Consider the following 25143-nt stretch of genomic DNA (forward strand, 5'->3'; position numbering starts at 1 on the left):
CTTGTTTGCTGGGTGCCCATCCCCGCCCACGAGGCACCGCCAGAGTGGTGCGAGGCCGCCACTGCTTTGCGGGGCGTTGGGGCGGTGCGGGGACCGAGCGCAGGCGGTGCGCGCCCAGGAGGGACACGGTGCCTGCACTCAGCCGTGCCCTAGCAGCGGGAACACTACTGCAGTGAGTGATCGGTACTCTGGAGTATTGTTTCTGCTGCCCGGGCAAGGCTGGGACTCTGGCACGGGCTCATCCACCAGGTAAGTCCTAGTACAGCGTCCGCAGTGTCCGCCCTGGGAGCTGCTAGAGCCAGGTTAGCGCTTTGTCCTCCATCAAACGTTTGCCCGTCTTTGAATATGTAAATGGTGTAAATGATAGATGCTTGCTTTTAGCACCCCTTTCCCTGCCCTAGAAGAATTTAGGGGATTGAAAAAAAATTACCTGCCTGAACACTTAGAATGCCACCCACACGACAAAAACGAAGAAAGACTACATTCAGGCCCAAACAATTAAATGGGGGCGGGGGAATTGGGAAAAGAGTAAGGGGGAAACGGTAGAGGTGACCCGCTGCAAGCAGTCCCCAGGCCGTTCTACGGCTCCTGGTAAAGGGCCTCACGTCCTGAGCGTGGAAAGGACTTTGGAGTCCAGGAAAGATGAAAGTTTCTGGCCCCTCCCCTTCCCGTCCCCCTAGCTGTGTTGCTGGGAGCTGCCGTCGAGCTCGGAGCTCCGACGGGAGGATCGGGCGAAGTCGGTGACTACCAGGCGGCGTAGGAAGGCCGCTGATCTGCCGGAACTGAGTCCTGCAGGGAGGGTGAGGGACCCCACGGGGTGGCTCCACAAAGAGGCTCTGCATTCCTTGCTGCTTCTTGCCCTCTCCCGCAAAACCTGGTCCTGAAATTCCACTCTGGAGGCACTGTCCCAAGGCCAGCTTGGCCGCCCCGGGGGCCTCACGGAAGGGATTTCCCCAGTGACAAGGCACTGGCTTGACAGTTCTGGAGAAAATGGCAGCCCCTCAGCTATCGACTCAGGGATTCTTCGTGCCTCCAAAAGTCTGGACATTGTTGCTAATTAGTGCTGCACATCTGTCGACCTCTAACGCCACCTCCGCCCTTCCCCGAGTCCCAGTCGGCTAGGAGCTTCACAGCCGGCCTAGAAAAGAAAGAGCTCATTCTATAGTTGAGGGTTCCCTTTGCCTATGAAAATCACTTGGATATTTGTTTTTGACCTGGGGAATCAGGAGGTAGAGGACTTTTAGAAAAGACAAAGGGAGGTGTGGAACATTTCCACGCTGTATGTCCTCTTAAAAGAAAGAAACCCCTCTCGGCTCTGGATGGGCTACTTGGAATTGATCCTCCGGGGGGCTGGGAGTGGGGCCCCCAGAAGGACTCCCGTCCGGGGAGGACGGAGGGTACAGGGGCCCGAGCTGGGAGTAGGGTTCAGCCGCCTGCTTTCCCAGACTCCCTTGCGCCGTGGACAGGCGCCGGGCGGTTTGGGGCCTTTCCGGCCGCCCGCGGACCCTCAGGCTCCCTGGGGCCCCGTGACTCGGCCCAGCTTCCAGCAGCCGCTGTCCGCTCGCCGCAGCCAGCCACGATCCCCAGGCCGAGAAGCCCTGAAATGGGCTCCCGCCAGCCACTACCCCTGACTCCCCCCCACCCCCGACGGCCCAGGGCCCCCCGGGCCCTCAATCCTCAGGTCTGGCGGGCGAACAGGTTCCCGCCCCCGCTTGTCTCTGCACTTGGGGAGGCACCTCGAGGCTATCCTGCCTCTCACCAGCTTCCCTGCTCCTTCTCTCCCAGCTCTGTACCGGTCCCCCTCGAGACAGAAAGAGGCCCGGTGACACAGCCCTCCGGTAGGACCAGGCTGGCGCCATCCGGCTCCCTCCTTTGGGCGCCTGCAGAACCCAGGTGAGAGACCCGGCGGGTTGGGGACCGCGAGGGGTGGAGGGCGAGGAACAAGTGACCCTGACTAAGGCACTTTGCCTTCCAGAAGCGCAGTGGCCCTTTGCCCAGGGCCCCCAAGAGGCATCAAGATTGAGGGCGACCACACAGGCCTCTGACTGCGTGGTGCCCTTTCTGACTTAAAATAGTCATCTTGCACCATTCACACGGTCGAAGTTGCAGTGTGCCTAGATTTTCCTTCAAGGACAAAAATGTGAATAAAGCAATATTTCAGCCAAACATTTCTGTGTCAATTAAGAAGACGGCAATTCGTTCCAGACTATAAATTTTCTTTAACAACTCTCTAAGGTATTCTTTAAAATTGTTTTTCAACATTGCTAAATGTGCATCATAATGTGTGGGAGACTTTTGTAAAGTGAATCAATTTACAGTCAGCTGATTAATTGATCCAATATTACCACCTTAAAGTAGGCACCTTTCCATTGTTTTCTCATTTTTTCCCCAACACATGTTATTTGTTAGTGAGGAAGCTGTGTGCATACGGCATTGTAATAAGTTTATTAGACAGGCGTGGCCCTTAAACTAGGAAAAGCTTACTCTAGCTCTGAATTTAAAACTCAACATTTCTATAAGTTGTGGGACAACATATACAGGTTGCTTTTTATAAGCTAGAATCGAACATTAAAAAAAAACAAACACAGGAATATTTTTTTAAGGCATCCAACATCTCTGGTTAGCAGTACTGACTTTTTTTTCCAACAAAGGAACTCTACTTCAATACTCTTGACCCGGATCTGGACACAGAAGACTCCTGTTTCAAGAAAATACAATCATCTCTCAAAGTCTGTAATTTATATGCATTTTTAACTCGCTAGGTATTGAAAACCACCCAAGTGTCCCACAACATGGGGTAAAATATAATCAATCACTCAGTGTAACATTATACATCCTTTTAAAATGTTATTGGAAAATGTTTTATGATCTGTAACTCGAAATAACCGTCTCCCACCATTTCTTTCTCCCTGCTGCTCCCCCATACCCACGCTTCTTTGTTCCAATTGGCATGTAAACTTATTTTTCCCACCAAATGAGTCAGTCACGATGGGAACAGCAATTGATTTGAACAGATGTGTGTCAATGTTACTTGGGAAACTGGATGCCAATAACCAGGGCCACAAAAAAGGCAGTGGTTGCAACTCCGTAAAAATTTATGTGTGCATACAGACAAGGGCTAAAGTGGAACCCAAAACAGGAAAGTAGTTGGATATACTCCAGTGCTGGGAGATTGAATGATTGTATTCTGCTTTTGATTTCCGTTAATACGGGCAACTGTCCAATTAAAAAGACCTAATAAGGATTTTGCAGTGCAAATTATTTTGCGGATTGTTTTAAAACACCATACCTATCAAGGCAGATGGGGTAGCAGGGGGCCGAGTTTGTTCCCTCCACCCCCCCACCCCCCACCCCCTGTTCTGGACGACAGAGCTCAGGGTAACATTGGGAGAAAACCTGATCCTACACAGGTGGGAGTTAACAGCTAGGCAACTCTCCTGAGAGAGTGTGCAAGATGAAAATAAAAGTAGGTTCCAAAAGCATTTTTTGGAAGATCAACAAAAAATGATTGACAGACATTAAAGACTTGACTTAGGGGCTACATTCAAGTTGGCACACATTTTTAGAGCTCTGTTTTCCCATTGGCCTGCAGTATAACATCTTCATAACCCTAAAACTTTATATATGCATTTGTATTTAGAATGATCACATTATTCTGAACTGAAAAACAGTACATACACACCATTGTAGCAAATGTGCATCTCCCCGCCACCCGCCACCCCGTGCATTCTGCCCTTTAGTTACTGCTCAGTAAATGAACAAAGATCCGCTAGCTCTTTCCTAATATTTCACCTATCTGCCACCTTTGCCTTCCTCCCCCGCTCCATAATTGATCTCTTTGGCAAGTTCAAAAAGGCTTAGACCCCTGTGGGGGTAGTAAATTGAGCCATTAGGGAGGAGCCCTGAGAAGACTTCCATTTCCGGTACTTGCTTAAGCTCTGGCGCACTCCCCTTACATTAGAGAGCTCTAAACCTGAGCAGTGCTGGGAGTTTGGGAGGTAGCCCTAGGAGCCCAGAACCGAGGTACTGAGAGTCTGGATTGTTTTGAAGTGTGGTTCTCCCAAGGCAGCTCCGTCACCTGTCCCCCATCCCCACCCCCTCCTGCTCCCTAGACCAGACTGTTATTCCAAGAGCAGACCTTTCAAAGTCCTGGCGACAAAAAACACAATAATCATAATCATAGTAATTCCAGCATCTTTTGTATCATTCTTTTACGAGCTTTCCCAAACACGTTCACATTTTCCACTTGCAACAACCTCGAGAGATCAATAGGATAAGGCAGTCAAAAAAACAATTACAGACAAGAAAACTGGGGCTTCTGGAGGTTAAGGATTTATTTGTCTGAGGCTAGTTGGGGGCCTCTTCCTCCAGACCTCATGCTGGAGGAACTGACTGCACAGTAGTGACTAGAACAGGAAATGGAGGTGAATTAGTTTGGTTATAAAAATTCGAGGTGAAACTGATTAGTTTTATGATGAGCTTTTGCCAACACACCGGACACTTCCTGGGTGAGGCCCAAGACTGGCCCCGGAATGACTAAATAGTGACTGTAAATTATCCAGCTGTGTTCAAGTAGACATGCACAAGCCAAAAAAAAAAAAAAAAAAAAAACCCCAAACAAACATGATTTAACTGATTTAACTTCATTTAAAATCTGGCCCATATTTGATACTTTCTATCATTTCACCTGAATGGAATGTCTCACCATAGGGGTTAATTTAATTTAGTCACTCACTCAATGGAACCTTTTTCAGCCATTACGAATAACAATTATGACTATATAGAAACATGGAAAATTTAAAAATCAGGGACAAACAAATCACACGGACACCATGATTGAAAAGTGGGTCTGTATAGCAGCAGAAACTGGGAAGAACACTCAACGAACATACTTATTGCTTAAAGTGGTGGGGTTCTAGATGAAGTTCTTTACTTTTCCATGTAATTTTGTTATGCCATGTTTTTTGTTACATTGCCAAACATAATTCTCTAAAAAGTCTTTAGGGATCATGGGCAAAACAGAAATTTTGGGGCAAGGATGCATAGACCTCAGACATCTCGGGGATCATCGTGTCACGAGGGACCACTGTGCGCTTGTGACAGATTGATAACTGAAAGGTCTGGGAGCCACTTATCTCCATAGCAGTGCAGCTGGTAAGTATTACAAGACAAATGGATGACACGATCAGGAGAAAAGTGGGCCCTGAGCAAGGAAGAAAGTGGTTGCCATGGTGGAAGGAGGGGGACCAGTTGTGTTTTAATAGTTTAATGGGAAGTGGGAGTCAGACTTTGTGTCTTTCACCATTATTTTAAGTTTCCTTTTAATGAGTTTAATGCATTAGATTTTATATTCACACTAGAATGCTAAATAATTTAAGCTGAAACAAACAACAAGTGGAGAATCATTAGCTATAAGTATTGCAGACAGGGTCATCTTTAATATATTGAGTTCATTTAAGTGGTCAAGAAAAAACAAAAACTACATGACCAAAACATCACAGAAAAAGAATACATAAAAATGCTCATTTCAGTATTTTAAGGATGGAAATTAGGAACATCTTGAATGGCCAACAACAAAGGATTGGGTAAATAAAATATGGTGCCTGTAATAAGTGACATGAGACTGTGCTCCTGATGAAATAATTTGGTGATAAAAGAAATGTGCAAAAGTTTTGCACTGTTTCCGTCAATGCAATCTAAGTATATAGGACACAGCTTTGGTTCAATAACAGGTTTCAATAACAGGTAAAAGGCTGGGAGGAGATATATATATATATAAACCTTAATAATGGTTGGTTACCTCTGAGTTGTGGAATATTAAGTGATCAAAGAAAGATGCTAAACTGTTTTTGCGATGTGTTCCTAATATGTAATATAAATGTATTGGGAACATTTTGCATTCATGGTTTTGTATCAATGAATCAATGATATGGAAAGACGGCTTAGAGGAAGTACACACAAAGTCTACCAAAGAAAGATGCTAAACTGTTTTTGCGATGTGTTCCTAATATGTAGTATAAATATATTGGGAGCATTTTGCATGCATGGTTTTGTATCAATGTACAGATAACAGGTTGGAGGAAGTAAACAAAAAATCTTATAATGGTTATTTGTGGGTCGTGATAAGATAAAGTGATAAAAGTAAGGTACAAAATTCTTTTTGCAATGTATTCCTGAATGTGTAATGTAAGTGTGTTGGGAACATTTTTCATCCATAGTTTTGTATCAATATTTAGAGAAAAGGCTAGGAGGAAATATTTCTGGGTTCTAATATTATAGATGATACCTGGTTTTCTCTTTATACTTTTATGTATTTTCCAAGTAATGCTTGTATAAACAACAAAATGTATTACTTTTATAGCAATAATAAAACACTTTATTTTTTAAAAGTTTTTTCTTTTTGTTTTTTAAAGTCATGGCTTCCTGACCTGGAGATGGGAATATGGAGAAAGATTTACTATTTGGGCAGCAATGGGCCTAGAATACATTTTCAAACCTGTCTGGGCAAACCCTACACAGCTTCGGTTGGCTCTGTAGTGCAAATGTGTGTTATCATTTACTCTTGGCAAAGGAAAGAGGAAGTGTAATTTTAAAATATAACCATGAAGGGGGTGGCCAGTTAGCTAAGTTGGTTAGAGCGTGGTGTTGGTAGCACCAAGGTTGCTGGTTCCATCCCCGCATGGGCCACTGTGAGCTGTGACCTCCTTAAAAAAAAAAGCAGCACATGATGAATAAAAGATTTTAAGAATCATATATGTATAAAACCATGACAGAGTAATAATAGTAATATTGCTAAACAGACTGCTTGCTATCTCTTGTCCAATCAAAGTAACACTTTAAGAAGTACAGAAAGTTGAAGCAGCTTCTTTTCCTCTAGGAGCAATTCAGGACGGTGGGGCTTGAATGCTTGCCCAGGGCCTTAAGACCCGTTGGCCAGTTTGGGACATGCCTGAGTCAGGAAGACAGCTCACAGAAAGTCTAATTCCACTTTGCTAACTTTCTGCAGATGCAGATAAAGCCCCCTGCATGTCCCCACCAATTCTGCTGAGCTCCATGACAACCCTGGTGTTAGAGAACACATGTGACACCAAATTTAGGCTTTCCATGTTCTGGAAACATACCAGGCCCATGGCCTAAGAGTGACACTGACTAAGGCTTTGAACGTTCCTCGGTTGCACTGATTTAATCAGAGACACCACATTAGAAGAGGACCTAGGGTCCTTCCCATCCTTTTAGAAGCACTCTAGGGAAACTTACACCCCCCTAAGAATTTTTTGCACTCTGTAGCAAGTCCATATTACTGAATGTTACTTCAAAATATGTCCATCCTATTCCTGAAAACAGAAGCTGTAAGCTGTGAGGCAAAAATATACTTTGAGGACATTCTTCTAATGTCCTGATGACGCCCTTCCTTGTTCTGCTTAAGAATAAAAAATCATACAACCAAACTTGTCCTTTTCCAAAATGTGTGCTCCTCTTTAAGTGTTTCATAAGCATTTTTCTCGGCTGCATTCTATCAATCAGAACACATTCTCTGGGTGCTTAGCTCTGTGCTACTCACTTGTGGGGAGAGGAGAGGACGGGAGAGAAGTAGGGGTTAAAGTGATACTAAGCCAGAGCAGCCTTGAACACAAGAAACCTTTCCTCTGTCTGCTACCGGGTACAGAGCCGGGATCAGCTGAAGCTTTGACCTTCTTCTGAGCCAGGTTGGACCACACAGAGAATATCTGCTTTGCTCAGCCGAATTAGGTAATGTCCTCCTTTCCCCTAAGCTTCACTCTGGTCCCTGCTAGGCAGAGTGGGGAAAAGGGAAGAGTGTGGGAGGGTTTCTCTTCCAGAGAGAGGAGAGAGACAGAGACAGTGAGCGAGAGAGTGAGAGAGAGAGAGAGACAGACAGACAGACAGACAGACAGACAGAGACCGAGAGAGAGAGAGAGAGAGAGAGAGAGAGAGAGAGAGAGAGAGAGAGAGAGATGTTTAATATAAGCACTGACCTTAAACTCTTCATTTATTAGTGAAAAAAGCCCCAGGCCCTGAATTTCTGAACCAATAGAGTGTCCTAGAATTTGGCTAGTACAGAGAGCATGCCTCCTAGTTGAGAAAATGCCAAGAGGGGATGGGGGATGGGAGTGGGGGCGGGCGCAGAAGGAGCTGGAAGCTGACCTTTGCTAACTAACAGGGTCAATGCAATCCCTCATTTTACAGAAGAGGAAACTGAGTTGCAGGGAGAGGAAATAACTTGCAGAGAGGTCGTGCAGAGAATTGGTGACGTTGGAAATTGAATCTTGATCTTCAGGGCTCTTTCCACTGTAACACACTGTGTCTACAGGAGAGAGGGAGTGACCCTGATGCTCTAAAGGATGTGGGACTTGAGGAGCACTTTGATGGTGGGTGGGGCCAGAAGAGGCAGAGAGGACAGGGGAGGACATTCCAGGCAGAGGAGAGTGGATGTGGCATAACTCCAGGGCAGACAGGAGACAGGTCTGGAGGAAATCATTAAGGTCAAGTGTGGCTTCTCAATGTGGGCTATGCAGACCCTTCAGGGTATAAGACTGTGTCCCAAGAGGTGCAAAAAAACCCACAGAATACTGATGGCACAACTTCCTAGAGCACAGATTTGATTCAATAGCGAGTCCTTTAAAGCACTGTTTTTCTGTTAAAACAAGTAGAGGTTCAAAAAGATAAAACTGAGACCTCAAAACCACTTCAAGTTTGTTGCAGTTCCCTGCAGGATGTCCCAACTCCCACCCCACTCTTGTTCCAAGGGAGTATTTATGCATTGTCTCTAGACATTTGGCTTTTTGTTTGTTTGTTTCTCCTGCCAGTACCAGGGACCTTGACTTCTGATAACAGCTCTTTCCTTTGGTGAACTGCTCCTCCTTCGCCCTAGACACAGTAAACTAGAGCCTGCCACCAGGCGCATGACCCAGGTCAGGCCAATTGTTTCCCATGCCCCTTTCCACATTGATTGTAGTAGAGAAAGCTCCTGTGACCCTAGCCTAACCAATGAGAGTAATTCCCTGGGACTTATTTTTAAATCATTAATGGAGACAGTCTCTCTTTCTTCTGCAGTTTCTGAGCCTGGAGCTGTATGTGGCTTTGCCCTCACTCACTTGCTCTACCATGTCCATCACCTGGAGGAGGCCAGCTTCAGCAGTAGAGCACGAGAACAGCATGCACACAGAAACACATGGGAGGTAGGAAGGGAAGTGGAAATAGATGATAGAGAGAGGGAGGGAGAGGGAGAGGGAGAGAGAGAGGAATGACAATGCTTGAGTCCCTGGACCTAGGTGGTTCTGAGGCCAGCTCCACTCTTGTCCCTCTCAGTTACCAAAACACATATTGTCCCTTTTTTGTTTAAACTGGTTTCATTTATTCATTTAACAAATACTTATCGAGTGCTTTCAGGTGTCTGGCACCATTTTAGGGGCTGAAAACAGAGCTGTAGACCAAGAGGCAATGACCCTGCCCTCCTGGAGTTTACACTCTAGACTGAGTTGTGCTTCTGTCACTTGCAACTGAAACAGTGCTGCCTACAGGATCATGGAAGACTTGACATGCTAGGCTAAGAACCAGAGAGAGTCTATACTAGAAACAATGGGGAGTCTTTGAAAATTCTTGAGCAGAGCAATCACATGATCTTTCACAGAAGTCTAGGTTTGAAGGAGGCCAGGTTGGAAAAAGTCACTATGGAAAGGTAGGAGTGGCTAGGACTTTGATTTGCTCCATTCTGAAATACGCTCATAAAGAGGATGTTGTACCTAAATCAAGGCCCCTGGAATGAAACTCAACTTTGAAGGAAAATAAAGTGCTTCCAGGAAGTGCTCCAGGGCCAGCTTTTCTGGCGTTCCCCCACTCTCCTTGATTGGTCGGTTCAGCTTTCCCTGGCCTGTTCCATTTCCCTGCCCTTTGCCCATGTGCTGCCCAGATGTCTACCTGCATGCGGAGAGCATAGGTCACTGACTAGAACATGTTAGCTGAAGAGAAGGCCCATAGGCTCTCCCGCCTAGGGTGCCCTCTCCCTGCCCCAAACTGCTGCACCTTTAAGACCCCATTCCAAGTGCTTCCTTCTCTGGAGGACTTCCTCCACTGCCCCCAAACATGCTGAACCTCCTTTGAACTCCTGCCACAGCCATGCCCAAGCAGTTGCTAGAGTAGATTTTGATTTTTTTCAGGTGTGACTCCTGCGATTCAGTACGAAAGTAAATGAAGGCAAGAACCAGGCTCCCTTTCGCCACCTCCGGCATGGAGGTTCGCCAGGAGCTTGACACAGCAGAGGGGATGCTCGACCCAGTTTGGTTGATGAGACTGATTGTGGAAATGGCTGAGGGATAAGGAAATCCAAAGTTCTTTTTCTGGGGACAGTCCTGGTTTAGGCCTATTTGATTGTCTTACTTATTAGTAGCATCGTCTTGCACTCTCAAAAGTGTCCCATGATAAAATATATTGTCATCTCCTCATCTGGAGGGTACCAAAGGGGCTGTTGCCACCGCCAAGTTGAAGTGGCTCCTGATACAGGACAAAATATTTATGAAATCAGAGCAGCACTGTATTGCAATTCCATGCTCTGTCACTTGGAACTGAACATGCTCCTTCTAGAGCTCCGGAAAGTCTTGCCTGCTTGACTGCATCTGGCTCCCACACGCTCTCTAGCACATGAGACATTAAAGCCACAGTCCAGCCTGTCACAAGATTGAGATATTGCCTCCATTTATTTCACGCCATGGGTGTGTAAAATAGCACTGTTACGCCCCACAAAGACTGGAAAGGCACACAGGCCCAGTGCAGGACCAGAAAGAATTCAAAGGCAATCATAAACAAACCGCAAGTCCAGCAGATAGGGCAAACTGCTGCTTGAGGATTCTTTTCAGCCCTTAGCTTGTGAAAGTCGGCCTCACCAGGAGGCAACCAGGAGGAGAAAACACCCTCATCCCATCATCCTCCCATTTTCTTCTCTACCTCTGTCTCGCCAGTCACGGCTTCATCCTGCCACTGCGCCTAGCATTCAAATTGGGTCGTGCTCTTTGTCTACGATACTCATGTTCTTGAGTGGAGCGCCTGCAAGATAAGCAAGTCTCTCTTTGATGGATTAAAGATGGCCGAAAATTCTTTGACGTTCCCCGCACTGGGCTATGGGGTCTATGTCCTCTCCCCTCTAACCTGGGCTGGCCTCAAGTGACTTGCTGCACCATGTGGTAGAAGGGGTCTTGCAGCTTCCACCCGGGTCCCTTGGCGCCTTGAGCTTCCAAGTAGGAGTCCAGCTACTCTGAGAAAGTCGTACTAGAAAAACCATGGAGAAGTGCCACAGAGAGGCCCTGAGACTCCAGTAAGAAAAGAAAGAGATGCCAGGCAGCCCCTAACTGTTCCAGCTTCCAGCCGGTCAGGTATCCCAGCTGAGTCCCTGGATATCACAAATCATCTCTGCCAACTCAGATTCCTGAGCAAAATAAATGATCGTTGTTGTTTCAAGAGACTAAGTTTTGGGGTGGTTGCTATGCAGCAGTCAATAAGCGGGACACTCCCTCTTGCTGATACTCATTTATCACTTCTGGTAGCATAAGTCTGATGTGCTGTTAAGCTCTAGAACCAAAAGTGAGGATGGGGAAGGACACAGGAGGTGAAGGGAATGGAGAACCCGGTACTGCTGTACTCAGTGCAGTAACATATGAGCACTACTGGTCATCGGCGAGGGGACGGTTACATGGTAAAGGGGAAACCTTAAAAAAAATTACTACTGTGTGTTTATTTCTAGTTTCCTTTCATTTATGGAAAGTGAAAATGGTTTTGTGTTTACCATAGTGAAATCAAATTATACTTAAAAATAAATTTATGTCACACCCATTAGGATGTCTTCTCTTAAAAAGAAAACAGAAAATAAGTGTTGGCAAGGATATGGAGAAATTGGAACCCTTCAGTTTCTTGTAAAATGGTACAGCTGTTGTGGAAAACCACATGGCGCTTCCTCAAAAAATTAAACATAGAATTACCATATGATCCAGCAATGCCACTTCTGGTTATATACACAAAGGAATTAAAAGCAGAGATTCAAATAGATACTTGTACACCAGTATTCATTGCAGCATTCTTCATAATAGCCAAAAGGTGGAAACAACCCAAATGTCCACTGACAGATGAATGAATAAAGGAGGTCTTTCCATACAAAGGAATATTATTCAGCCTTACAGAGAAGGAAACTCTGACACATGCTACCACATGGATGAACCTTGAGAACATACTAATTTAGTATAATACTAATACTAGAAGTATAATTTAGTATAATAAATATAATATATATAATATATATATATTATAATATTTATATTATAATATTTAGTATTAATATACAAAATAGTATAATTTAGTATATTTAGTATAATACTAATACTAGTATAATACTAATACTAGAAGTATAATTTAGTATAATATATATAATATATATATTATAATATTTATAATATTATATTTAGTATTAATATACTAAAATAGTATTTTAGTATATTTAGTATAATACTAATACTAGTATAATACTAATACTAGAAATATAATTTAGTATAATAAATATAATATATATATTATATTTATAATATTATAATATTTAGTATTAATATACTAAAATAGTATAATTTAGTATATTTAGTGTAATACTAATGCTAATATAATACTAATACTAATACTATAATACTAATTTAGTATGCTGCCAGTCACAGCAGGACAAATATTGTGTGATTCCACTAATAAGAGTTATATCACATAGGTCAGACTCACAGAGACATTAATTCTGGGAGCTATTTGGGCCGTTTAATCACCCACAAGCATTATGATCCACCAGTGAGAGTCCCCTGAGTTTTACTGGGGGTTGGTTCCTGCACAAGGGGCGCATCGCTGGCACAGCACAGCCGGTAAGAGACCAGGTGACTCCAAGAGATGGGGAGGTCGGACGGTTTAGGAAGGTTTAACAACCAGGCATCTGCACTGTCCCTGGGGGTGAGCTGGGACACCCCGGAGGGGCCCAAGGGTTCTCGCCTATACCAAAACGAGAAGCCAGCATGCGCAGGCCCGGAGGACGCCCGGGTAAGTCCCTCCACATGGCCTCAGGGATGGCAGAGCGGTGCGTTACAGGCCTGAGCCAGGTTGGGCAGTCTGGGGTAGAAGGGCCAATAGCCCCGACCCAAGACTGACAGGCATGCGATCTTCCAAGGGTCTTTAAACCTCCTCCACGCCTTGAATGCACTGGGTACCTGGACGATGAGCGTGGGAAACCGGGGTGTGGGGAACGAGAGAAGGCGGGCGCCGCCTGGATGCCCAGGACACAAACCTCATTGGTGGGGGGCGTACATGTGGAGGGTCTGCCTCGCATGGGGTGTCTGGGCCCAAAAGGGTTAAGCAAGGCATCAATATGAGGTGGGGATGAATTATAGATCTATTCTTAGTAACACAACACAACTGAAGATGGGAGTTATTTGCCAAATCCAAATCAGAACGATTAAGTGAAAGTCTAAATGAATAACTCCACCACCTTCATCCCAAAGCTCCTCTTCCCACTGAGCTCCCCTAGTGCTGGCAACCTGGTTTGTATCTCCCCGAAAGGAGACTGGATTTTACTCTATGTACTAGACACCTCTGGTACCTCTTTTCCCTTCCCCTTGGACCAACTCTGATTTCAGCTGCATACCTGCACCCTTTTGTAAAAGATCAGGCTGACCTCATGCTAGTAGCCTTTGACTTTCAGGACAAGGTCTCTCTCAGTTTCAAGGCTGTATCTGATGCTGAATGCTATGGTCTGAACATTTGTGTGTCCCCCCCCATCCACCCTCCCCTTCATATGTAGAAACTTAACCCCTAAGGTGATGATATTAGGAGATGGGACCTCAGGGAGGTGATGAGGTAATGAGGGTGGAGCCATCATAAATAGGACCAGTGCCCTTATGAAAGAGGCTCCAGAAAGATCCTTTGCCCCTTCTGCCATGTGAAGATACAGCAAAACGATGACAGCCTATGAACCAAGAAGCGAGTCGTCACCAGACACCAAATCTGGCAGCGCCATGACCCTGGACTTCTAGGCCTCCATAACTGTGAGAAATAAATTTCTGTTGTTGAAAAGCCACTCAGTCTGTGGTATTTTGTTATAGCAGCCTGAATGGAATAAGACACGGTAAGAGCCAACCTGGCTCACTTTTAAGAGCAGCCTGTAAATGTGGTCAATTAACACCCCAGGGTTAACCCTCAACTGATGGGGAGATGGGAGCTGGTGTTTAAATGCTCTAGCTTCCTGTTCTTCAGTGGTCAATTCTGGGCGGCCTCTGAATGCTTTTAAGGAGGCCCCCGGTGGAATAAAACCCAGGTTTCCCACAGAGGTGACCTTAATAATGCACTTTTACATTGGCTTTTCCTCTTTCCCTGTGTCACTCTCTTAGCTTTCTTGCTCCAAATTTCCAGGATCAAGTCTGGAATAAAATACCTGCTCTCAAAACCTTTTATCAGTTTCTATTTTTAAAAAAGATTTTTATTAAAAAATGTATAGCTGTCATACAATATCATATTAGTTTCAGGTGCACACCATAGTCATTCAACATTTATACACCTAAAGAAGTGATCACCATGGTAAGTCCAGCAACCACCTGACACTGTCCCAGGCTATCACAATATTACTGACTATATTCCATATGCTGTACATTACATCCCCATGACTTATTTGCTTTATAACTGGAAATTTGGACCTCTTATTGCCCGTCACATTCCCCCTCTTTTTTATTTTTCAATTATAGTTTATATTTGATATTATTTTATATTAATTTCAGGTGTACAGCATAGTAGTTAGACATTTATATAACTTAAGAAGTGACCCCCTGACTCATTTAATACTCACCTGGCACTATATACATAGTTATTACCATATTATTGACCATATTCCCTATGCTTTACTTTACATCCCCATGACAACTTTGTGACTATCAATTTGTACTTCTTAATCCCTTCATGTTTTTCACGCTGCCCCCCAACACTCGTCCCATTTATCACCCTGATAATTCTAGTACCCATCTGACACCATGTTCTGATTTTATTACAATATCATTGACTCTATTCCTTATGCTGTACCCTACATCTCCATGGCTACTTTGTAACAACCAGTTTGCACTTCTTAATCCCTTCCCCTTTTTCAACCAACCCCTAAACCCCTCTGACATCTGGCAATCATCAAAATGTTATCTGTATCTATGAGTTTGTTTGTGTTATGTCTTGTTCTTTAGATTCCACATATAAGTGAGATCACATTGCATCTGCCTTTCTCTGTCTGACATACCTCACTCAGCACAACACCCTCCAGGTCCATCCATGCCGCTGAAGACGGCAAGAGCCAATTCTCTTCCCTAGCCAAGCAATATTCCATCAAATATACATACCACTCATCCATTTACCCATTCATCCATCGAGGAACACCCAGGCTGCCTCCACATCTTGGCCATTGTAACAATGCTGCAATGAACATATAGATACACATGTCCCCTCGAAATAGCATTTTGGATAAATACCTGGAAGTGGGATTACTGGGTCCTTTGTCTCATTATAGCCTTTGTTTTAACGGCTTTTTTTTTCTGGCATAAGTGTTGCTACTCCAGCTTTTTGTTTGTTTCCATTCTCACGAAATACCTTTCTCTATCCCTTTAGTTTCCGTCTATGTGTGTCTTTCAATCAGAAGTGAGTCTCTTGCAGGCAGGATAGTAAGAGTCTTGTTTTCTTATCCATTCAGCCACCCTATCTTTTGATTGGAGCATTTAGTCCATTTACATTGAAAGAAATTGTTGATATGTAGTTACTGCCATTTTATTACTCATATTTTCTTATCTTTTTTGGTCTTAAAGAAGTCCCTCTAAGATTCCTTGTAGTACCGGTTGGTGGTGATGAACTCCTTTAGCTTTTTCTTGTCTGAGAAGCTCTTTATCTCTCCTTCAATTTTAAATGATAGCCTTGCTGGGTAGGGTAATAGGTCCTGGCTTTTCATCGCTTTGAATATTTCCTGCCAATCCCTTCTGGCCTGCAAAGTTTCTGTTGAGAAATCAGCTGACAGTCTTATGGGGGCCCCCTTGTAGGTAACTAACTGCTTTTCTCTTGCTGCTTTTAAGATTCTGTCTTTAACCTTTGCCATTTTAATTAGGATGTGTCTTGGTGTGGGCCTCTTTGAGTTCATCTTGTTTGGGACTCTCTGCACTTGCTGGGCTTGTATGTCTATTTCCTTCACCAGTTTGGTGAAGTTTTCCATCATTATTTCTTCAAATAGGTTTTCAATTCCCTGTTCCCTCTCTTCTCCTTCTGGGACCCCTATGATGCGAATGTTGTTACACTTATTGTTGTTCCAGAGGTCCATTAAACTATCCTCATTAAATTTTTTATTTTTATTTTTGCTTTTCCAATTGGGTGTTTTCTACCTTGCCTTCCAAATGGCTTATTCAGTCCTCTGCTTCATCTAGTCTGCTGGTGATTCCTTCTAGTGCATTCTTCATTTCAGTTATTCGATTCATTTCTGACTGGTTTCTTATTATGGTTTCTATGTCCATTTTAATGCTTGCTATCGCTTTGTTGAAGTTCTAAGTTCCTTGAGCATCCTTATAACCATTGCTTTGTACTCTGCATCTGATGGGCTGCTTGCCTCCATTTTGTTTGATTCCTTTTTTGGAGTTTTCTCCTGTTCTTTCATTTGCGATATATTTCTTTGTCTCATTTTGCCTGCCTCTGTGTTTGTTTCTATGTATTAGGCAGATCTGCTACATCTCCTAGTCTTGCTGGGTGGCCTTATATAGTACGTGCTCTGTGAGGCCGTGGCACAGTCTTCCTGGTCATCTGTGCTGTGTACTCAGGAGGGTCCCTTGTGTGGGTTGTGTGTGCCCTCCTGTTATTGTTGAGCCTTGATTTTTATTGGCACATCAGTGGGTGGGATTGACCCTCAGGATGACTGGCTGTGGTGTTTGGCCACACCCACAGGTTATGGACTGCTGTACAGGGGGCTTACCCCGCAGAGCGGGATTTCCCCCTGCAGGCTCTGTTGCATGTTGAGACCCCCCCCTTCATGTGTGCCCCTTATGGGGCTAATTGAGTGCTGCTCTGCTATGGTCTGAAGCCAACATCTAAATATGTTTGTTCTGGGGCCTCTTGGGAGGGACTCTGGTGCAGGCCTGGGTCAGCCACTGCCTATGACCAGCTGGGGACTACCTAGTAGAGCTATAAAACAATCCACCGTTGGTCACTGCATGTGCTAGACCTGGGGCACATCGGAGAGGCCATGTTGCGAATCTCAGTCTCTATTTTTGAGGGAACCCAAATTAAGACACTCTCCATGCGGAGAGGCCATAATGAAATGTCCGTGTCCTGGTGCAATCATTCTAGAGTGAAGCCAGGGGACAGGCCCCACCCATGCTACAGAGTTTCCAGTGAGCATTTGAGTGTCTCAGCCCTAAATATAGATCAAGGCCTAGGGCTGGGACTAGAGTGAGGCATGTGAGGTGCCCAGGGTGGAAAATTTAAGGAGGCACTCATTCGCAAGTGCTGACCCTGAACTTGCATGAGCCTGAGAACTGAGCCCCTCCCTGGGTGTCTTGTTTGCCTCACCCTAGTTCTGGCTTTGGCCAAGATATTAGTAAAAGTCCTCTAAGATTAAACAAACACATACAAAAAGAAACGCAAATGAAAATGAAATAATGCACAGCAGAAAACAACTTTAAGCAACCAACAGTATCCTCAGAGACATAAGATAATGTATGTACTCATCAAGAAAAAAAAGGAACATTTAAAGAACATGAAAAAGTTCATGGAAATTAAAACACTAGGACATGACTCAGAGAATAGAACAAAAAGGCAAAGAGCAGGAAAATAGGACAGAAAAGAGAAAGGATATTAAGAAAATAGGTAGAAAAGTACATTAGAGGATTGTCCCAGGAGAAAAATAATAGGTGCTCTAGAAAGAGAAAAAAAATGGAGCTAATGTTATCAAAGAAATTATACTTCAAAATGTAGAGTTAAAGAACATGAATTTCCAGTTTGGAAGAATACACCACGTGCCCAGCATATTGAATGAAAAAAGCCCACATAAAGTTACTTCATCACGAAAATTTCAAATACAAGAATAAAGAGAAGATTCTCAGTGCTTTCAGGGGAAAAAATCGATTAGATGCAACGGATCAAAAATCAGAATGGCTTTGGATTTTTCAAGAGGAATACTAGCAACTAGAATAAGGAAGCAATGCCTTCAATGTTCTGAAAGAAAATTAACATCTAATCTCAAATCTATATCCAGTCAAACCAACAATTAAGTGTGAGGATAGAATGTAAACATTTTCAGAAATGCAAGGTCTCAAAAAATTACTGCTTATGCATGCTTTCTCAGGAAGCTACTGGAGGATGTATGTCATGAAAATGAGGAACAGAGACTTCAGCTTCTGTAAAAGGCATACTAGGTAATTTGGACCAACATCCCTGCTGAAGACATCAAAGAAGGTGCATAAAATAATTTTAAAATAACCTGAAAAGCATAAAATACTTAAGAAGATAATAAGAAAGTAGTAAGCCAAGATCCAGAAGAGGACAATAACCCAGAGAGATGAGCCTAGCTATTCGGGTCACTTGGGCTCAGGGAGATTTTTCCAATCAGGAAGAGGAAGCGGAGAGACTGAGTACTTCTAGTGGTCTCCCAGGGACAGGGAACAAAAGTCAGAGTCCACGGTCAGTTCAAAACAAAAACTCTGGTAAACCATTGCCTGCCTTGGACTGTCATCCTGAAAAGCTATGCCCTAGGAGTAAGGATGACTTGGAAGTAAATCAGCTGTCATATGCATTGCAGCCTGTCTTCCATCCATCTGAGTAACCCAGAAAATGTCATAACTTAAAATTGTATTAAGTTTCTTTCAGATAGCTAGTAGCCCCAGGCACCTGGGGAATATAAACCAAAATCTTCTTTGGAAGCATATAGCAATATCCTAGGCTTCGAATTATTTCTTTAAAATCTACTGTCCAACACATAATCAAAGTTGATCAAATACAAAAAAGATTTAAGACACTATGAGCAATAACCAGTAGAAATAACAGCCAATAGAAATAAGTGCAGAAGAACTCCAAATACCAGGATTTTCAAGCATGATTGTGAAACAATAATGCTTGTTTATTTCAACAAGAAAACGCCAAGCTTTACAATTGTGGCAGGGAGCTGAAAACTATAAAATGAGACATAAAAGATTTGAAAGAAAAAAAAGAAATTGAAACATGAAAGTAAACCTAACAAAAGGAAGATACGGGATCCATCAAATAGGGTATACAACACAGGGGAAATAGAAAGGAAATTCCCAAGATGATAGTGAAAGGAGGATGTCAGGATGAAACCTGTGCACTAGGACCTCGAGAGCTATCAGTTCAGATTGGAGCAGGGTATGGAAGGCCTCAAGAATGTTATTTTCCTGGGGGTAAAAGTGGAACTGATAGATTAGCTAATGTGTATCCCATATGAAAAACGGGTTTGAAAGTTGTTTTACAAAGTTATTGAATGTTATGAAAAATATTAACCAAGGACTTGAAGAAACTCAAGAAGGGGGGCCAAGAGAAACAAAATATTGTACAAGAAAGGACGTGTAATCATAGTAGATTACCTCACTAAGCAGTGAACAACATTTGTATAGTCATAATAATGAAAACAACAAATAAGAATTAAATAAAATTTGTCAAAACTTCATTGGCAGGACAGGGGGAGCATAACTGTGTGTGTGTGTGTGTGTGTGTGTGTGTGAGAGAGAGAATGTAATCCTCATCTTTATAGTAGATGGTCAATAGAAAATATTTAAAATTGTAAAAGCAGGAAATAGCATAAGCACAGCATTTTTATTTATTTGCAAATCTAATTTCTCACATAACTTCTCCTTTGATACATGGAATATTTAGAAGTGTGCTGATTTACTAATATTTGGTAATTTCTTGCCTTCTTTAAGGTTAATACAATATTTTTTAGTGATACATGTTGCTTCCTCTATCATCTTCTTAGCTATACCTCTTTTTGTTATTTTTAAGCAGCTGCTCTAGGGTTAACAATATGCATCCTGAATTTACAGAGTCTATTTAGAGTCAATGTTGTATCTCACACTTCATGCCTGAAACATCAAACTTCCATTTATCGACTACCTACCCCATGTTATTGGAAATGGATCCCCAGCACAAACTGAGGTTCAGAGAGGTTAAGAGCCTTCCTCAAACTCCATGGGCAAGGAGGAAGCGAAGGTGAACACGGGAATCCAATTCTGTCAGTAGACACGTTGGCTTCTCAGGTAATAGCCTGGAAATGTGTGTGACACACGAAACTAAGCAAAAAAGAAAAGAATACATTTGTGGTCATATATAAAGTATAATTATAGTTAAGAAACACTGTGTACTTATGATTGTGTTTGGATGACTTACTTCCTAGCTTTCTCTATTTTCCACATTTTTAAAAATCAGAGAGCATTAAAAACCACGGATTGATTGTGTTTGGATGACTTACTTCCTAGCTTTCTCTATTTTCCACATTTTTAAAAATCAGAGAGCATTAAAAACCACGGATTGAGGTTTTCTTCTTGATGTAATCAGATTGATTGAAAAATAATTGAAAAGAGAAAAAAGTCAGAGCATTAGCTTCATTTTAAAAATTCCATTCTTCTTTCCGTTTTAGCTACAATAAAAACAGTTCCATTTTTTCTGATTATGTGCATTTAGATATATACATAAAAGTTCACGAACCAAATAACCTAATTAAAAAATGAAGTTAGGACTTGAATAGACATCTCTCCAAAGAAGATATACAAATAGCCATAAAGCACATGAAAAGATGCTCAATACCACTAGTCATTAGGGAAATGCAAACTAAAGCCACAATGAGATACCACTTCATACCCATCAGGATGGCCATTATCAAGGAAACAGACAATAACAAGTGTTGGTGAAGATGTGGAAACATTGGAACCTTTGTGAACTGCTGGTGGAAATGTAAAATGGTAAAATATGGAAAACTCTATGGCGGTATCTCAAAAAAATAAACTTATAATTATCATATGACCCACTGTTTCCACTTCTGAATATATACTCCAAAGAGTGGAAAGCAGGGATACAAACAGGTACGTGTACACCCATGTTCATAGCAGCATTATTCACAATAGCCAAAAGGTGGAAGCAATCATGTATTAATTTGCTTGAGCTGCCATAACCAACTACTACAGACTGAGTGACTTCAACAACAGAAATTAATTTTCTCACAGTTCTGGAGGCTGGATGTTCAAGATCAAGATGCCAACAGGGTTGGTTTCTCCTGAGATCTCTTTCCTTGGCTTGCAGATGGCCACCATCTTGCTGTGTCCTCATTAGGCATTTTTGTGTATTCTCGGTATCTCTTCCACTTCTTAAAAGTCCACCAGTCCTATAGAACTAGGGCCCCATCCTTATGACTTCATTTAAACTGCATTACCTCTTCACAGGTCCTATCTCTGAATATATTCACATTTGGGGGTTAGGGTTTCAACATATGAATTTGGGGGAGGACACAATTCAGTCCATAGCACCAAATGTACATCAATGGATAAATGGCTAAACAAAATGTGGTATGTACATACAACAGAATATTATACAGCCTTAAAAAGGAAATTCTGACAAATGTTACATAAGGATGAACCTTGCAGACATTATGTTCAGTGAAATAAGCCAGTCACAGAAGGACAAATTTTGGAGGATTCAACTTATATGAGACATGTAGGGTAGTGAAATTCATAGACAGAAAGTAGAATGGTGGTTGCCAGGAGTTGGAGGGAAGGGTGACTGGGAAATTATTTTTTAATGGATATGAAGTTTCAGTTTTGGAAGATGAAAAAGTTCTGGAGATGGATGATGGTGATGGTTGCACAACAGTGTGAATGTACTTGATGCAAGTGAATCATGCACTTAAACACAGTTAAAATAGTAAGTTTTGTTATGTATGTTACCACAATAAAAAGTATAAGAACCTCCCTGAGATAATTAAAATTTTAGAGAATAATTTTTTCATGCATTTTTCTACATTTAGGTATACATCATTTTTTTTTGTCTTTTTGTCCTTGTAGAAGTCCTATTCATTAATTCAAAATATTTTTATTAGAAGATATTTCAAATATAAAGTACAGAGAATCATAACACAGATGCCCATGTAACCACCATACAGCTTTAGCAAATTTTAACATTTTCTCATGCTTGCTTGAGATCTTTTGTAAGTCTTATTATAATATTCAGTACCTATATTATATAGTTAATGTGGATATAAAATTAAAATGCACTTGAGAACCCACCACAACACCCAAACTCAGAACGAGGCCCTTACTGATGGATACCTTTGACTCTTCTCATTTTCTTCCTCAACTCATTCCCCTGCCTCTTCCTACCTGCACCTCCCTACCCCCCAAAATACTGTCCTGGCTTTTGTTTATTCCCTTGCTTAAAAAAAATAACTTGTCACATATGTATATACCTCTGGGATGGCCTCTATTACTGCCTGAAAAACTACCTCAAAACTTAGTGAGTTAGCAAACATGGCTCTGCGAGTAGAGCAGCTCGGGAGTGTGCAGGCTGCGGCCCTGGGGCCTGGGGGAAAGAGCCATCTGGATACTGTGCAGTGGCCCCAATCTGCTCGTGGTGGGTAAAGTCCCAGAGAAACATGAATGGATGACAACAGAAAATGGTATTGGAACAGTGTGAGTCAGCAATTTTGCACAGGAAGCTTTGGGAGATGTTGGTTTACTGCAGTTTGCCTGAAGTTGGGACAAAATTGAACAAGATGAGTTTGGTGCTTTGGAAAGTGTGAAAGCTGCTAGTGAACTCTATTCTTCTCTATCAGAAGTAACTGAAATTAATGCAGCTCTTGCGGAAAATCCAGGTCTTGTCAACAAATCTTGTTATGAAGATGGTTAGCTGATCAAGATGACACTGAGTGACCCCTCAGAACTAGATGAACTAATGAGTGACAAAGCGTACAAAAAATACAGAAATTCCACTGACGAGTGAAAATGGATCCCCCCTCTAAATAGACTAGTATGAAGCAAACAAACAGAAAAACTTAGTGACTTAAAACATCAACCATGAATTGTATCTCATAATTCTGAGGAGGAGGAATTCAGGCAGGGTTCAGCTGGGTCACTCACAGAATTCTATTTGGCGTAGCAGATGGGCTGGTCTGGAAGGTCCATGGGGGCTCCACTCACATCTGGAGCCTTTGTGGGAATTGGTAGAAGACTGAGAAATTTGGAACTGTTACTGGGGCCTAGCCTCAAGAATGACCAACTCAGAGTGGTCAAACCTCTCATAAGAGCTATAAGGTTTCTTATGACTTAGCCTCGGAAGTCCTGAAATGTCACTTCTGCTGCAGTCTATTGGTCAACGAAGACTCTAAGGCCAGACTAGATCCAAGGGTAGTGGAATTTGCTCTACCTCTTAATGGGATGATTAGAAAAGATTTGTTGGCCATCTTTAATCTCTCATGACCTCTAGACAATGTTTTTGAATTTTTTTTAATGCCCAGTGGTGGCAGGGGCCCTTCTTGCACGTGCTGAGCATTCCACAGCAAATGCCACCTTCTCATTTAGGTTTATCCTGATATCTTGTTTTTCATCCTTTCTTTAAAAAAAGTTTTTATTATGGAAAAGTTCAAACATATAAAAAGGTAGAATAGTGTCATGAACTCGATACCCAACACCCAGTTTCAATAATTATCAACTCATGGCCAATCTTGCAGCCATATCCCCACTATTTCTCCCCCATCCTTGTATTATTTTGAAACAAATCCCAGACATCAGCCATTTTCATCTGTAAATAATTTAGCATGTATTTCTAAAAGATAGGACTTAGAAAAACACACAACCACAATATATTATTCCACATTTTGAAAACCACAATAATTCCTTGATATCAATGTATATTTAAGCCAGTGTTCAAAATTCCAATTGTCTCTAAGTGTCATAAATGTGTATTTTACAGTTTGTTTATTTGGACTGGGATCCAAATGAGGTTCATACATCAGTACTAGTTGCTATTTAAGTCTCTTTTAAATCTATAGGTTCCTCTATGTCTTTATTACTTGTAATTCATTTGTTGAACAAACCAGGTTGTTTGTCCTGTAGACAGTTGATAGCATCTTCAATTCAGTGAAACACAGAAATAATTTTGGTTTATTAAACCTAAAAATGTTTCCACGTCCCCCATTTTTCACTTAACAAGCACAATACTCCACTTTCTTGGGACCACAGAGGTTATTGTTTATTGCTCCCCCTTCCCCCAGCACCAATTCCCTGCTTCTTCCTTCTTCACCGAATCCGGATTTTGTTCAATGTGTCCCAAGGGAAATGGACTCTAATCTGAGCTCCTGAAGTGGACCTGACTGGCCGATGGGCAATCGCACCCCCAACTGCCAGTGACTAGTTAAGAAATGGACATTTGAGAGCATTCTGGCTAGGGAGACGCGATTTTTCACGACATTGAAGAGAGAGGTTACACAGAAAGCCTTTCTGGAGGAAGCCTGCTGACTCAGGTAACTACTGGCAGCCCTCACCTGATGCAAGGAGGACCGGCCTTAGGATGAGACGGGCACTACGGACAGCCTAGCACAGCACAGCACAGCAATGGGATGGAAACCATGTGGGGCCTTGGCAGCAATAATGCAGCAGAGGATCAAACTGATCAGGCCTGAGCTACCTGTGGGCTTCCCAATTATCTCCAGCCAATAAACGTCCTTGTTTCAGCCAGTTTGAGCAAAGCCATCTGAATGGGAGCCTAAAATAACTGATACAAAGGGTCCTTAAGATGGCCCCAATATACCTGTCTGGCTTTTCTCTAATCACGCTCCTCCACATCTCTCTGCCACACCCAAATTAGACTCACCATTTCCCACACTGGCGTGTGATTTTTTTCCTTTACTTATGCCTTTGCCCAAGCAGACCTTTTGGCTGAAATACTCCCCCAGCCTTCCTTCCTCTATGCTACCTGTCCAAACCTTTCTCATCCTCCAAAGTCCCATTTGAAATACTGTCTCTCTTTGAAACTTCTCCCAGAATGTCTCCTGCCTGCTCTCCACCCTTCTGACCTCCCTCCGGGAATTCCCATTACATTAGGTGTGCCCTCCTCTCC

The 25143-nt window shown here is 42.7% G+C and overlaps 1 long non-coding RNA gene and 1 pseudogene across 2 annotated transcripts; both read left to right on the top strand.

Annotated features, from left to right (window-relative positions):
- Positions 1–213: 213 nt before the first annotated feature.
- Positions 214–3254, top strand: LOC308494826. Its single transcript, XR_013992953.1, has 4 exons — positions 214–800; positions 1786–1893; positions 1976–2235; positions 2652–3254. It is a non-coding gene; the product is annotated as an uncharacterized lncRNA (long non-coding RNA).
- Positions 3255–12924: 9670 nt separating this feature from the next.
- LOC308494980 (glycine cleavage system H protein, mitochondrial-like) lies at positions 12925–23159 on the top strand (annotated as a pseudogene). Its single transcript has 2 exons — positions 12925–13071; positions 22573–23159. The product of its transcript is annotated as a glycine cleavage system H protein, mitochondrial-like (transcript).
- Positions 23160–25143: the final 1984 nt, after the last annotated feature.

This window comes from Rhinolophus hipposideros (genome assembly GCF_964194185.1).
Source record: "Rhinolophus hipposideros genome assembly, chromosome: X".
Classification (NCBI taxonomy): Eukaryota; Metazoa; Chordata; class Mammalia; order Chiroptera; family Rhinolophidae; genus Rhinolophus; species Rhinolophus hipposideros.